At 37.8% G+C, this 16,877-nt stretch overlaps 1 protein-coding gene across 4 annotated transcripts in view; it reads left to right on the forward strand.

Annotated features, from left to right (window-relative positions):
* Positions 1 to 16,877, forward strand: part of LMO7 (LIM domain 7) — a 202,668-nt gene that overhangs the window by 109,386 nt on the left and 76,405 nt on the right. The gene's annotated exons all lie outside the window — the stretch shown is intronic.

Genomic DNA, 16,877 nt, shown 5'->3' on the forward strand with positions numbered 1-16,877 from the left:
ATTCAACCCCTAAGATACTGCATTAACAGTTCACAGACCTGTTGTTGGTCTTCCTGCACATGTAATCTAAGATACACGTTTGCAGAACATACTGAGAGCAAAGAACTACATGTTGGCAAATGTGAGGTATTTCTTTTTGTTAGTGGACGACAGTCCACTATCTATGTTATTAAAAGCATAGATGACACACAGAGCCTAGGAGAGTTGTGTGTGGTGAGAATGAGTGGCAAGAGCTGAAGCAATTAATATAAAGACCCACTGCTGTTGAATCACTTCACTAATCCAGACCCTGAGTACAAATCTTATTTTCCAGTAGTTTGAGATTTACCATTTACTTTGTAACAATTTTCGCTAGTCAAACAAGCTAGGGTACTCTTTATATTTCTGTAATTATACATATTAATTTTCTAACTGAATTATTTTATTTGAAGGAAGTAATAGTTTGAACTTTTCCAAATATGTTTGAATTATTCCACTTATTTTGGGACTACATATATGCAAAAGTCAGTTGATACTTTTAATTTTGACATTCCTGACTTTGATGGACAGGGTGTATCTTTACTCCTTTTCTTCCTGAAAGGGTAGTAAGCAAACTGGGGACTTAGCCTCCATGAATGGTAGATTGAGATTGAACCTGTCCTAGTTGAGATGTTTACTGAGGCCATGAAATTTAGCTTCTGCACCAATGATTAACTGCACTGTATTATTAACCATTTACCAAATATCCATACTGAGCTTAGAAACACACACAATCTGCAGAGAAGAGGGGGTGTGACTCCCACAGGGCCATCTCTGCACACTTTCTCTAAAAGGCCTGTGGGAGAGCAACCACAGCACACTGCAGAGCTCCTACAGCAAGTGTCATGGGCTTTGGTGGCATCTGGTCATTAAGAGGCACAGAACAATGGCTCGTTGTGGAAAGCAACTCAACAGAGCAGCCCAGACGTCCTGTATTGGAGGATTGAAGTTGACAGAAAGGTAGAGTTGAACATTAAAGGTTTTCATTTTGTGTCTAGCATTTTGACTCAGACTAAGTCCTGCATTTAAACCATTGCTCTAAACCAAATTATATATTGAAATTTCTAAGCTGAGAATTTGAACAGATTATAAACATGTTTTCTGTTTCCACCCCCTTACCATTCCAATCCAGTTTTTCGCACTTCCTTAGATACATTCTGTTCATAATACAATTATAGGATGGCGATGCTTTTGAACACAATATTTGTCATGCAAAGAAAAAGTATTTTTTAGTGTACACTTACTCTTTTGTTATTTACGATATTAATATTTTAGTTCTAAAATGTGACTTGAGATATTATTGACTGAGTTTTTTTAAAAGGTCTGTTTATCAAATGGAGGGTGGAGAAATCAAGAATCTGTTATTTTTACATGTACTAGTTACCAAAGGAACAGTAGTTGGAAGCGAAATTAATGTTCACGTATTTCCCTTGTGAAAATAACGGAGGCTCAAAATGATATTTTAAGGATTTAGCTGATCTCTAAAGCTTCAAAAGGTGCTTGATTTTGCAGCAATACTGTAAAGTCATGTCTTAGGAATTAAGTTCCCAGATGGCTCTCTTTTACAGTCTGCCAAATTTGACTTGAGATATGAATGTGTATGTGTATTTTTTTAAGGTTGTTATTCATGTAAGTAAAAATATACCTACTTTGAATTGGATAATTTTCAACTTTCTCTCATTTAAACCTGATTATACTACTTTTTTTTTCCAGATGTGTCTTTCAAATGAGTTTCTCAATGTCTTAATCTGTTTAAAAAAAATGAAAAGGAAAAAAGCAACCTTAATGATATCCAAACTTGGATCTGTAACTTGAGTATGGGGAGTTCCACCTGTCAATTCATGTTGCTATTTTAAAATGTTCCCTCCCTTCCTACCAAGTAATTAGAACAGAATAAAAGAGAAAGGAAGTTTACTGCATCACATATATCTCTATCCCATTCATTCTCTGGTGTTAGGTAGTTACTGAAAGGGGGACATTAATTCTTTTGGGTTGCCGAAGTCCTGTTTAAGGCCAGCAGCAAAAATATATGGTCACATTTTTCAAATGATCTTTAATTGCAAAGTTTGAATTTCTAAGAGTCTGCTCAACTGCAGAGAAGGTGGTGGGATATGAGCTGCAGGGACAAACTGTAGAATAACTAACAGTTTTACCTGTCATTTATTTCGCTCCATTTCTAGTTCTTAATTTATTTCTTCGATAGATCGACACTTTCTGGATGCCAAGTCTCCTTCCTCAGCTCCCCACTCCCTCAAATCCAAAGAGCCATGGGGTCTGATTTTGTCTTGGTTTGCTGGGTGAGACTTCATGTTATAGACTTTGATGGCCAGGATCTTTATCTACAAAAGTAACCCATCCTAACTTCATTGCTCCAAAGAATCTCACTTGGTGGCTCATTTGATTAGCAATTGTCATGAATCAGTTCATGGGAAGGTGGTAGAATTTGCTTCGCCTATCAGATAGCATTTGTTTTATAACGTGGTCCTTCAAAGGGTTAAACCAAAGAGATATTTTTGTTGAAGAGATTCTTTTTTCACCTAATTATCTGTAGGGCTGCCTATGTTGAATTAATCAAACTTTTACAGTTACATGCACTGTAATATCTGTAGTCCTGTCAGTCATTTTTGAAAATGAGAGCTTCACCGGCCACTGGAGATGTTAAGCATTGTTTTCCCCTGAATTTCATGCTATATTCTGGTCTGATTTAACTGATTGTTTGAGTGAAGGGTGTACATGGGAGGTGCGTGTGCTTACATCTGTTTCTGGAGCTACAGAGTAGAAAGTGGCAGTTAATCCAGCTATGGGGAAATTTTGGTTTCATTCACTTGCCAATCATACAGCAAGCATTGATTCAGCATCTTCTCTGTGGCCGGTACTTATACAGACATAAATAAGATGGAGTCCTGCCGTTAGAGGGGTTCACATTATAATTGAGGAAATGTCCTCATAAGTTAGAACACATTGTGTTAAATGCACAGGGCTCTCTGGGACTATAGAGATGAACAGTCATTTCAGCTTTTTAATCAGGAAACACTTCTAATTGAAGGTGACGTTGGTCTCTCTTCTGGGCTTTCAAAGCATTTCTTGTTTTTACCTACATCTAATTTTTCCCTAGACTTGAAGCTATCTGAGGGCAGAGTTAATGCATTTAATCTCCTCCTGACACCTTACGTGTTAAATACTTATTTGAAAATCAGATTTTAATTATGAAGATATGGAAATCTTAAAACCAGGCTTCGAAGATGAGAACTGAATATTTCTTTGCTAAGTGCTCCTATCTTTCTTCCTCATCTTTTCAAAATTGCAAAGCAGATCTGGGAAAGCAGTCACTAAACTTTTGGTTTGCTGGGTGAGACTTTTACTTATCATTTCAGAATATTGCGACACAATCTGAAACTTATACAGTTTAAAAGAAGAATGTGTGTTTCCTCTCAGTTGTGTGGGTAAAACTAAAATTGGAATGTTGGGCCATGTACTTTCCAAAGTATTTGGTGGAAGTTTTAATCCTTATGCTGATGTCCAATGATAAATGCTAGTATTGTTTTAACTGACATTTGAGGGATGTTGTTCCATGCTTATATTTATATGAAGCTTTATAAACATTTTAATGTTCTCATACCATCACCAATCTAAATGTATGCTTAAGGCTTGGGTGGAAAAGTATAGTTGTTACGTAGGTAGTTGGAATATCTTGTAGAAGCTCAAGGGCAAGGGACAGAAAATTTTAAAAGCAGGAATCAAGAGTGGAGGTAACTTAACGGGAAGTCATTAAAGTTACTTTAATAAGAAGTTTTACCAACAAGTTTACAGTAAGCCTTGTTTCTTCCAAAGTCAAGCTATCTGCCTTGGTACCTCTTACCTTTGCCTAATATTAAACACCAAAGCCAATTTGAAAAAAGTCACAAATTGCCTTTGACTTTGGCATGATAAAAACTATTTGAAGAATATGAGCGCACAGAAACATGAAGATTTCTTAGCAGTTCATTTGAATTGTTTCTAGTATACCCCAGGCTGGGTTTCTTTCTCACCCAGGATGGAATAGAATTTCAGTTGATGTGCATCAATTGTCATGAATAGACGATCATCCTAACAATAGCAGGGACTTTAGGTGCCTGACATGGGTTTAATCCCATCCCATTCAGTCACCTGGTGGCTGAATGACCTTAGACAGGTTAGTTTTCCTCCCTGTGATCACTTTACTGCTCAGTGAACAAGAGAGATGGAATGGCTAATATCCTGGAGCTTAGCAAATAATACCATTTGGGGATAGCCCTACTCCGCAAGGATATTGTACGGATTTTCATAAAGTCATGTATGTAAAGTGTATAGTGCTTGACATATAGTAGTGCTCAATAAGTGGTACTGAATTATCAATTGTGACCATTTATTTTATTTTTTAACATCTTTATTGGAGTATAATTGCTTTACAATGGTGTGTTAGTTTCTGCTTTATAACAAAGTGAATCAGCTGTACATATACATATATCCAGATTCTTGACCCTATGAAGTGAAGATATGTGTGCTCTGTAGAAGAACATGGAGGGAAAAATTTGGCCCCCAGCTACTTAAATTGTGATGATTGGCTATAGGCTTTTTGTTTTTTTATGAGAATTTTAGCCATTTTAGACTTATCTCTTCTTTCAATTAGGAGCAGATATTAAAACAGATGTTTTTCTGACATGTATGTTTAGTCAGCTTTTTACAGTGTATCTGTTTCATTAGAATAGCAAAGCTGGAAACCAGAGAACGTATATCTAAGTTATTTACTCTTCCTCCTGTTTATGTGGGACCAGCATAATTTTTATTAACTTTTTGAGACCTCAATTTTCTGTGTATTTTATGAAATGTTAGAAATATTGTAGTTTGATTTGGATTTATTTCCTTAAAAAGTTTCTATTTCCATATTTAAAAAAGCAAAAAAAAAAAAAGACATGAAACCACAAGCAGTCCACAACACAAATCCAAATTCAAAACTTTACTTTGGTGATTGGTTTAATATTTTCATCCCATTTTTCCTCTTCTGTGAAAATTCTTATCGTTTTGGTCATTAGGAGAGGAGAGGTGGTTATCCTTTGGATAGGCAAGATCAGATCAGATGCTGTTCTCTAAAAGGCTTTTGTAGGCCTTATGAATTTTTTGGCGGGGGGGCGGATAGGTGTTCATAATGTTTACAGAATTCAAATGCACACTGCAGCTATGTTGTCCCCCAGACAGAAAACTTAGCTGCTCCTTTTGGATATCTCCCATCTGTGCTGTCCATCAAAAGGCTACTGTACTGATAGCATAAAGGTCTTGATTATATTCTCTAAAATATTTGTAGTTTTAACTCTGGACATGAACAATCATAACTAGCAATAGGCACTGTTTGTGAGGTCATGAGCCTTGGTTCTTATTTACTTCCAGTTGTACGTGGTGAAACACATCAAGAAACTAGGAAGTATACTTTCATGTTGATGCTTTGACATAACATTATAGCTTGGTTCTTTTAAAATGAAGAGACTCGCTATCAAATGTTGAATAGGTATAAAAGTTGTATATTGATCATTTATTGGTTATTTTAAAGAGTCTAGGTTAGTGGAGTAGTTATATTTTAGGGGTAATTGCCCTGGTATAATTTGTCATGCTGAGCAGCCCTCCCAGGTGGGATTGGCTGCTGATGGACTGATTCTCCGTTTTTCAGAGACATACCTTCTGCGTATCCCTACTGAACTGAGAGGCAGGGTGATGGTCACTTTTTCTTAAGAGCTTAAAAGCATTGCTTCAGATACTACTGACCAAAATATACACAGTAAACTTAAGAAAACATGTTCCGAAAGTGTTACTGAGAAACCTTTAATTTTAAGGAAAAGTGTACACCTGCTGTATTAATTAAGGATACTTGCCACATTAAATGCATATGATAGTGTAATAAAATTCCATTCAAAAATAAGTAGGTTAAAAACATACTTGAATGAACACACTTCAGGTAAGCCAGTTTTTCTTAAGTTAAAAAAGGAAAAAGTGGGGGATCTTGGTGGCCTGGAAAAAGCAGCTGCTTTGAATTAAGCTCTGTTTGCATTAACCACCATAAATTTAAGAAGGGTTTGTGCTGTGTATTTTGAGCACTTTGGGGAGAAATCCCTAGATATCAAGTATCACTGTTATTACATTTCACCATTTCATTACATTATAATAACATTGATGGCTGCTAGACTTTGTAAAATGCTTTTGTTCTGTATTTTTTCTTTCACTTTTACTGAGATAAACGGAAATAATCTTCAAAAGAATCTATGTCTGGGTAGACAATTTGGCTGACATGTTACTAGGCTTCTTTTGACTTAATATTGAGAAGAAAAATTCTCTACTAAGTGGGGAGCTCAGACTTTATTTTGTGTATAATGTGTATTCATCTCAAAAGTGTGCAGTAGAGCACACACGTGTACACACACTAAGAACATATGTGAAAATTTGTAAAAGGCTTCAAAGACTGAGGCACCAGACCCTGAGGGTCCCTAGATCCTTTTTTATTTTAGTGAAGAATTCATTTCACCAGAAGGGCTTGGTCCCTGTCTTGGAGGAGAAATAGGAATAGTATGACTAAATATTGGTGTCTAAAGCATGCCCATCCCAGATTAAGAAATAGAGCTCTATGTCCTTTCTCATATTTTTCATTCTCTTTTTCATTCTGCTTACAAGAAAGAGTCAGGGTAAAAAATTCCCGTAAAGACTGATATCCATTGATGTAAGCCTTGAGCCGCTAGAGCCAGAGATTACTGCTGCTGGGGTATCTAGAAGCAGCACAGTCCTGATGGGCTGAAGAGGGAGGGTGGACAGGTACATGAGGCTTAGCCTAGGGGTACTGAGTTCTCTCATCTGTACACCTTTTATCTTGTGGCTTGTCAGCCGCAGCCATTGAATATTTAATATGTGCTGTGTACAGACCCTGAATCCTGGGTGGGTAGAAGAGAAAAAAAACCTACTCTTTCTCTACCTCGTTCTTAAAACCATAAATGGGGAAGATGAAAAAAGCATTCTTCAGTCTTAATGTTTGCTTTTGTGTCTTAAAGAGCATTGCAGTGATTTACAGTTTACAACTCTAAGGGAACGAGGGATTTGGACTGATGAATATCAACTAGGTGAGGGCATCACTGTACTACAGTGTCCGGAATATTTCATAACTACTCCATCAGGTTTAGACACCTGACAGACAGCTAGCTATCTGTCAGGTGTTTTACATTAGTTATTTCTAACCTAGTAACAGCCCAGCCAGCCATTTTGCTTCCAATGCATGAAATGAAGGGAGTCAGAGAGAAGAGTAACTTGTTTAGCTTATCTTGGGCAAATAACAGAGCTAGGATTTAAATTCAGGGGGTGTCTTAGCCTTCAAAGCTTGGATTGCTTCCACCGTATTGTCTAAACAGACTTGAACAGACTTTAAAAACTTGCTAATATTCTTTCTAGTGCTATGGGACTGAAATTGTCTGAGTTGCTGCTTAACCAGGCCAGCTATAGCCCAGATGGATTTGTGTGTATGACTGATATTACCTCATTTGATACATGGCCAATATCTTTATATTATAATTAAAATTTCCCCCTAGTTTGTGAGCTAAGTAACTTCAAATAGATACAATATTACTATGTGCCATTAAATCTAAGATCAGTGCTTTTAGATCTCCTTATTTTAGAAATGTTAAATAGACACATGTGTACCTTAGAATAGAAGAAGTATGCTACATGTGTGGTCTTTTCTCCCTGTCTAGTAAATAGAGTATTTGGATTTTATTGATATGCACACATAAAGGCCTTTGTAGGTTTTATGACCTTTACACAGATAGTTATGAATGTTCAGTTGTATTTGCCATTCTAATGGAACATTCCTGTTAGAGGCTGTGGATTGTAAAACCTTACTAATCTAAATTGCTCAGGATCATACTACCACACTTTGACCTTTACAGCATTGGCACGAACGTATATTTAAAAACAGAACTGGCAGGAAATTATTCTAAATAAGTTATTAATTTACCAATTTTTGATGCTTCATTTTACTTGTTAAAACCAAACCAAAAAACTCTCCAGAAAGTGGACATAGAGGGAACCTACCTCAACATAATAAAGCCCATATAGGACAAAACCACAGCCAACATTATTCTCAGTGGTGAAGAAATGAAAGCATTTCCTCTAAGATCAGGAACAAGACAAGGATGTCCACTCCCGCCACTATTATTCAACATAGTTTTGGAAGTCCTAGCCATGGCAATCAGAGAAGAAAAAGAATTAAAAGGAATACAAATTGGAAAAGAAGTAAAACTGTCACTGTTTGCAGATGACATGATACTATACATAGAGAATCCTAAAGATGCCATCTGAAAACTACTAGAGCTAATCAATGAATTTGGTAAAGTTGCAGGATACAAATTAATGCACAGAAATCTCTTGCATTCCTATATCCTAATGATGAAAAATCTGAAAGAGAAATTAAGGAAACACTCCCATTTACCATTGCAACAAAAAGAATAAAATACCTAGGAGTAAATTTATCTAGGGAGACAAAAGACCTGTATGCAGAAAACTATAAGACACTATGAAAGAAAGTAAAGATGGTACCAACAGATGGAGAGATAAACCATGTTCTTGGATTGGAAGAATCAATATTGTGAAAATGACTCTACTACCCAAAGCAATCTACAGATTCAATGCAATCCCTATCAAAGTACCAATGGCATTTTTCACAGAACTAGAACAAAAAATCTTAAAATTTGTTTGGAGACACAAAAGACCCGAATAGCCAAAGCAATCTTGAGGAAAAAAAAAAACAGAGCTTGAGGAATCAGACTGCCTGACTTCAGACTATACTACAAAGGTACAGTAATCAAGACAGTATGGTACTGGCACAAAAACAGAAATATAGATCAATGGAACAGGATAGAAAGCCCAGAGATAAACCCACACACCTATGGTCAACTAATCTGTGACAAAGGAGGCAAGGATATACAATGGAGAAAAGACAGTCTCTTCAATAAGTGGTGCTGGGAAAACTGGACAGCTACATGTAAAAGAATGAAATTAGAACACTCCCTAACACCATACACAAAAGTAAACTCAAAATGGATTAAAGGCCTAAAAGTAAGACCCGACACTATAAAACTCTTAGAGGAAAACATAAGAAGAACACCCTTGGGCATAAATCACAGGAAGATCTTTTTTGATCCACCTCCTAGAGTAATGGAAATAAAAACAAAAATAAACAAATGGAAACTAATGAAACTTAAAAGCTTTTGCACAGCAAAGGAAACCATAAACAAGACGAAAAGACAGCCCTCAGAATGGGAGAAAATATTTGCAAATGAATCAATGGACAAAGGATTACTCTCCAATATATATAAACAGCTCAAGCAACTCAATATCAATAAAACAAACAACCCAATCAAAAAATGGGCAGAAGACCTAAATAGATGTTTCTCCAAAGAACACATACAGATGGCCAAAAAACACATGAAAAGCTGCTCAGCATCACTAATTATTAGACAAGTGCAAGTCAAAACTACAATGAGGTATCACCTCACACCAGTTAGAATGGGCATCATCAGAAAATCTACAAACAACAAATGCTGGAGAGCGTGTGGAGAAAAGGGAACCCTCTTGCACTGTTGGGGGGAATATAAATTGATACAGCCACTATGGAGAACAGTATGGAGGTTCCTTAGAAAACTAAAAATAGAATTACCATATGACCCAGCAATCCCACTACTGGGCATATACCCAGAGAAAACCATAATTCAAAAAGACACACGCACCCCAATGTTCATTGCGACACTGTGTACAATAGCCAGGTCATGGAAGCAACCTAAGTGTCCATCGACAGAGGAATGGATAAAGAAGATGTGATACATATACACAATGGCATATTACTCCGCCATAAAAAGGAACGAAATTGGGTCATTTGTAGAGACGTGGATGGACCTAGAGACTGTCATACAGAGTGAAGTAAGTCAGAAAGAGAAAAACAAATATCGTATATTAACGCATATTTTTGGAATCTAGAAAAATGGTACAGAGGAACCGGTTTGCAGGGCAGAAATAGAGACACAGATGTAGAGAACAAGCATATGGACACCAAGGGAGGAAAGGGGGGTGAGATGAATTGGGAGATTGGGATTAACATATATACACTACTATGTATAAAATAGACAACTAATGAGAACCTGCTATATGGCACAGGGAACTCCACTTCACTGTACAGTAGAAACTAGCATAACATTGTAAAAGAACTATACCCCAATAAAAGATAAAATAAAATAAAATACACGGAATCACAAGAGAAACCAATTACATTGAAACATGGTTGTCAAAATAGTTCTGAAACACAAATATGAAATATAATACTGTGTTTTTATTAATGTATTAAATTTTAAAATACAAATTAAAAATAAATTTATCCTTAAAAACTTAAAAAAATTAAAAATTAACTTATCTTAAAAAAAAACGACTAAACCATGACTCCCTCCTCCAAACATCCTTGGCTGGGAATAAATGCTTATAAATTATTTATATATATACATATAATATAAATATATATATATAATATTTTCATTTCAGTTTAGGTTATTGTGTATTAAATCTTATGTAGAACCTTAATGCTTGATAATTTGAAGTCCTGTCTGAAAGCTCAAACTAAAAGCAAGAAGATAAATTATAGTCATATTACCTAGCTTATTGAATTAAAGAAGAAGAATTACTTCAGTACATCACTGCAAGTCCTGCTATCAGTGTAGCCATTGGAGGGTTTGAAACAGGTGGTAAGTACAAAGCACCAAGTGTAACAGTAAATAACACTGTCTAATTTCGGTAAGATGAAACTCCTGGGGGATCAGATAGTGACTCAGAAAAGCAAAGTCCAAGAAATGACTCAAGCACAGAGACACTTTAAGAATTCCTTTACTAAGACTTAGGACAAGTGGAGTGATCACTTCTTCTACCAAGTCATTAGAAGTTATTTCTTGCTAGTTGTTGAATGTAAATCTTTCATTCATAGGAAAAAATATTAAACTTTTATGTTGTGAATGTGATGTTTTTAGAAAGCCAAAGATAGTTGAAACTAACAGTAGCCTAAGATACACGTATAAGAGAAGAATACAAAGAAGGAAAAATTTCCTTTTAAATAACTAGTGGGATGGGTTAGATGCAGTAATAGAAAACACTTGTTTTAAGCCTGTTGAATATGTAAAAGGAGGAAAAGTACTGCTTTTGAGAGACGGAGTGGAGGAGAGTGGAAAGAAAGTAACATTCGAATGCTTTGCTTAATGCCTTGTATAATCTTACACCCTCTTTGTTAGAAAGAGTGGCTGCTTGAGTATACAGGTATGGAAGCTGAGAGGTTTGGCCTCTCACTCAAGGTCATGTGCCTAGCACAAGTGGGAACCCTCATTAGGACTCCAAACCCAGTTTCTCTCCATTATAATAATTCTGCTTTCAAGTGTATCCTAACGAAAGACAGGAAGGTCAAACAAAGGAATTTTGAACGTGTTAACGTGTATCTGTCAGACACGAGCTCCATGAAGTTGGTTGGATAGGAGGGAAGTTTTGGAGATACAGAAGAATTTGTAATTTCTAGAAGCTGTGGGTGAGAAATTACCCAGACTTTACTGAGAGTTAGAGTGCTTTAAACAAGTGCTTCTCAAACTTCAATGTGCACGTAAAACACCTTGGGCTCTGATTCAAATGCAGATTCTGATTCAATAGGTCTGGACAGGGCTGGGATTCTGTATTTCTAGCAAGCTCCCAGGCTGTGCTGATGAGCACCACGCTCTGAGTTACATGTATTTAGGCAATTAATGATAGTGATCGCATACTGGAGTGAGGGTTTAAGATATTGGGGCAGATGTAAGGCTTTAGTGTGGATCTGGAAGATAAGTTGGATTTGAGTGAGGTGGGAGACTACTACAGGAAGACTGGCACATCCAGAGGCACAGAGGTGAGAAGTTCTAATCATTTTAGAGAGCCCTTTAGATGCAAAGCAATGAGTAAAGTTAAGTAAGATCTCTGCTCTTGAGGCCTGAACTTATTTGTGGAGAAGGGTATGTATGCAAGGCATGAGTTTCTAGTCTAGGTTGGCAGATTAGAGGAGGATGACAGGTAGGTTGGGACCAGCTTGAGTGGTACCTCGAGTATCCTGGCTGGGGGAGTTTGAGCTATCTCTTAGGTAGTGGGATTACTACCGAAAGCTTGGTGCAGAAGGTTACAATGTTAAAATCAGAGATTTAGAAAGATGGGGTAATGAAGTAGTATATAATATGGATTGACTGAGAACTAGCTTGGAGGCTGGGACAGGTGTTGGGAAATGGTTGCAGTTCATGGGTGTTTTGATAAGGATGCAAACTGCTGAAAGCAGTAAAAATGTAAAAGAGGAGAAGATATTTGAAGTAGACATGATGGGGGTTGATTAGAATGAAAGAGCAAGAAGGGCCAGCTTTTGAGCTTGTGCAACTATTAGCAGAAACGGGAAAGGTAGCCAGTTTGGGGGCAAGATAGAAATGAGGTCTTACCACACTGCACTGGACATGACAGTAGAGTATCCAAATGGAAATGTAGGAGTTGTTAATGCATTTAATCAGAAATTATGGTCTTTTTTCCTTCTTTTAAATGCCAACAAAAAGAAGGGATTATTATTTGAGTCCCAAATCTCTTTTCTGTAGCGCCTTCTGGAAGTGTTAGGCCGGATTTCTTGTCCTAGGAACTATGCTTTCGGAGTAAGGGCAGTGGGAATGTCATGCCCTCACAGGAAACACTGTGGGCTTGGCCTCTGGGCTCAGGTGGATATTCAGATCAGTTCAGCGAATCCAACATCACTGTGTGTCCTAGCCTTGGGGTCCTTAAATCATAAATACCCCTGTTTGCGTGGTAGCCACCATCTGGACCAGTGTTGCCCGTACTAATCGCACTCACTTGCTTTGTATTTTCTCCTACAACCTGAGAAAAGTTGTCCCTTGTCTTTCTTGTCAACATCTTTTAAATCTAAACTCTGCGTCTCTTGTCAGCAACTGTTCCAGACAAGAATATGTACAACTCCCCATAGAATAGACCATTTCAACCACATTGTGTCCAAATTCGTACAACAAAATGGACTTATCTCCTTGTTTTTTCTCCCACCCATGAAAACCTTACTCCCAAACAACAGCATTGAAAAACAAAACTATGGAGTCTGCAAAACATCTCATTCAGCCTGACGGAATTTGATAAACCAAAACTGCTTCCACTTCTGTTCATCAAGGTTGGAAAAATAAGAGTATTTTAGGGCAGGTGTAACACCAGGGAATTTGATTCAATAACTAGATGGATGGATAAATGAATGAGTTTAACAAATATTTATTGTGTTCTTACTCTGTGCATGGCACTGTTCTAGGGATTGGGGATCCAGTTTTGTGGTGAAAAGGACAAAGCCTTGCCATTCTTAGGCATAAATTCTACTAGGGAGGACAATAATGAATAAAAATATAAAATGATGGGAGGTGGTGATAGGACTCTGAAACAAAATAAATCAGGGGTGGAGAGAGCACGTCAGGAAGGTTCGTTTTGATATGATATTTTAAGCATAGTTTTAGATAAAATTCTACATGCAGTAGATTTTAAAGGTACTAATAAAACTAGCCATTGGGATTAATGTTACATTTTATTAGAATCATAAAGAGTTTTGGTAAACTCTTCTCCTAAAACAAGCTCACTGATTTGAAGCTTTAGTGTATTTTAAAGTGAAGCCTCAGAAAGGAGGCCCATTAACCTCTGAAGGTCGGGCTGCAGGTTGGGGTGCGTCTGCACACGAGGCTTCCCCTCCTCTGCACCTGACTCCCACCTGGCAGCCTGCTGGCTGGCAGGGCTTGTGTCTTTGCATTTAGGTTTCACCCTCGCAAATGAATTAAGGGTTCAGTTTTTGTTTTAAGATTTTATATGGTTTGAATTCAAGGAAGCTTGCTTTGATCAGATAATTAACTACTTATGGTATTTTGACTCCTGCTTTTCATAAAAGATTTCGTATTTTGTCTGTTAGTCTCAAGTCTCATATGTGTACTTGAATCATGTATTCCCCCTCATGAGCCCATCGTGGCTCCCACTTACCCACAGGTCAAGTCCAAGCACACTTGAGACTTTAATGGAGTTCTACTGTCTAATCATGTGTGGCTTATTTACTTGCATTTTTATTTCCCTTCTACGTGAGCTTTGTCAACCAGTCGGGCCAGCCTCTTCCCCTGGACAGCCATTCTTACAGGCCAGGCACCATCTTGCCTCATCCGGGAAGCCCTTCCTCCCTCACTAAGAGAGGAAGCCAGATGCCTGGTTGTTAGTCCCAGGCGGCCAGTGCTGACTGCGATCTTTGCTCATTTCCCTTACCCTCTCTGTCCTTCCATTTCTTTACCTGTGAAATAGAGGACAACACTAGTACCTACTGCACAGGGACCATTGTGAGGATTAAATGAGTAAAGGTGAAGAGCTTGGATGCCTGACGCGTGGCACACATCCATTATACGCTGGCCGTTAACTACTATTGATACTTTACGTAAAATTTTAGACTACTGTGTTCTCTAAATATGGTGTGTATGATCTGCATGATAGCTTTTTTTATTTCCTACTCCATTTTTTTTTACCTTTATGGTAGATTTTTAAACTCCTAACTTTTAATATATCTAGAGCTAGATTGAATTATAACGTATTTGGTGATTGACGATCAGGTAGGAACAGGAACCCTATGGAGGGAGCAAAGAACACTTAGGGACGGTCCTTGTCTATTGCCCTTGTCTACTTAGAGGAAATGCTCGAGAGGAGGGGATGGACCCAAGGTGCTGAGAGAAAGTACTGCTGAGTTGCTGCCTTTTTTCTTTCTTGACTGTCTTATATATGAGTTAATTTACAAATTTTCTCATACTAATTTCTTTTTTGTTATAGTAAGAACACTTAACATGAGATCTATCCTCTTGACACATCATTAGGTACACAAGCCAGTGTTAACTATGGGCATAATGTATCAGCAGATCTCTAGACTTATTCATCTTTTATAGCTGACACTACATACCCACTGAAAAGCAATTCCCAGTTTCCCCTTCCCCTGGTCCCTGGCAACTACCATTCTATTGTCTGTCTCTATGTCTGTCGACTATTTTAGATATCTCATTTAAGAGGAACCATGTCCTTCTGTGACTAGCTTATTTCACTTGGTATAATGTCCTCCAGGTTCATACATGTTGTTGCAGATGGCAGGATTTCCACTTCCAGGTGTATAGCCATAAGAATTGAAGCCAGGATCTTGAGGAGCTCTCTGCACCCCCATGTTCATTGCAGCATTATTCACAATAGTCAAGATATGGAAACAACCTAAATGTCCATCGATGGATGAATAGATAAAGAAAATATGAGACATTACATGCTATGTACAATATTATTCTGTCTCATAGTAATCTTAATTCTGTATGTTTTCCTCAGTTTAAAACCTTAGTCTCCAATGCCCAGTAATATCTCATTTAATAAGATGCAGTAGAGATGACTTTGTGGTTAAAAATTGTAGGTGAGTTTTTTTTTTTTTTAAATAAATAAATTTATTTATTTATTTATTTTTGGCTGTGTTGGGTCTTTGTTTCTGCGTGCCGGCAAGCGGGGGCTACTTTTCGTTGCGGTGTGTGGGCTTCTCATTGCAGTGGCTTGTCTTTGTTGCGGAGCATGGGCTCTAGGCACATGGGCTCAGTAGTTGTGGCACGTGGGCTCAGTAGTTGTAGCTTGCGGGCTCTAGAGCACAGGCTCAGTAGTTGTGGCGCACAGGCTTAGTTGCTCCGCGGCATGTGGGATCTTCCCGGACCAGGGCTTGAACCTGTGTCCCCTGCATTGCCAGGCAGATTCTTAACCACTGCGCCAGTAGGTGAGTCTTAAGAAAGGATTGTAAGGGTGTGTTTCTTAAATGAACTAAGCAATATGATTTTACCCTTGGGGTAATAAGGCAGAAGGGAAAATAAAGGATCTGTCCATATAAGGAGATAGAGGAGGGAGAAAGAGCTGTGTATATGGAGAAAGGAGAGGTGTGGCAGAGGGACAAGAGTGACTCCCTCTGCCAGAAGAGAAAAGTGTGACCCAGGTGACATTCCTGTAGACTCAGTCTGTGCGACAAACAATAATAGGAAAGGAAGGACCTCTACTCTTACCCTTATGTGTGAAGAGGATAGTTTTTCTTTTTCTTTTTTGTTCTTTGATATTTAGAGTAAATGGAGAAGTATCTACCAACTTAAATCTTAAGAAATGTAAGACTACAGATCTAGGGATAACTGATGATCTCTCCATAGTCCTTGGATTTTTTTTTTTTTTTTTTTTTTTGCGGTACACGGGCCTCTCACTGTTGTGGCCTCTCCCGTTGTGGAGCACAGGCTCCAGACGCGCAGGCTCAGCGGCCATGGCTCATGGGCCCAGCCGCTCTGCGACATGTGGGATCTTCCCGGACCGGGGCACGAACCCGTGTCCCCTGCATCGGCAGGCGGACCCTCAACCACTGCGCCACCAGGGAAGCCCTGTCCTTGGATATTTTGATTACTATGATAACAACTATAAGCAATTGGATTTATTTTATATAAACAGAAAATATCCAACAGTGTTCTTAGGATGAAAAAGTTGAAAGCAAAAATAATTGAATAGCCCGTTAACGATTTATTCTTGCTTTAATCTTCTATTATTAGGAATGATTGTTTTTACTCTTTCCTTAAAGACTTATAAGTGGATAATTTGTCCTCTTAATTTGACTAACAGTTGTGTTAAAGAAAACTATGAAAGTAAGAAGGGCATTATCTCACCAAGAAGTTAGTAGTAAATCATTTTGCTAAAGGTCTCAAGTCTTACTAGTTCATTCATAAAAC

Source organism: Stenella coeruleoalba, assembly GCF_951394435.1.
Source record: "Stenella coeruleoalba genome assembly, chromosome: 18".
NCBI lineage: Eukaryota > Metazoa > Chordata > Mammalia > Artiodactyla > Delphinidae > Stenella > Stenella coeruleoalba.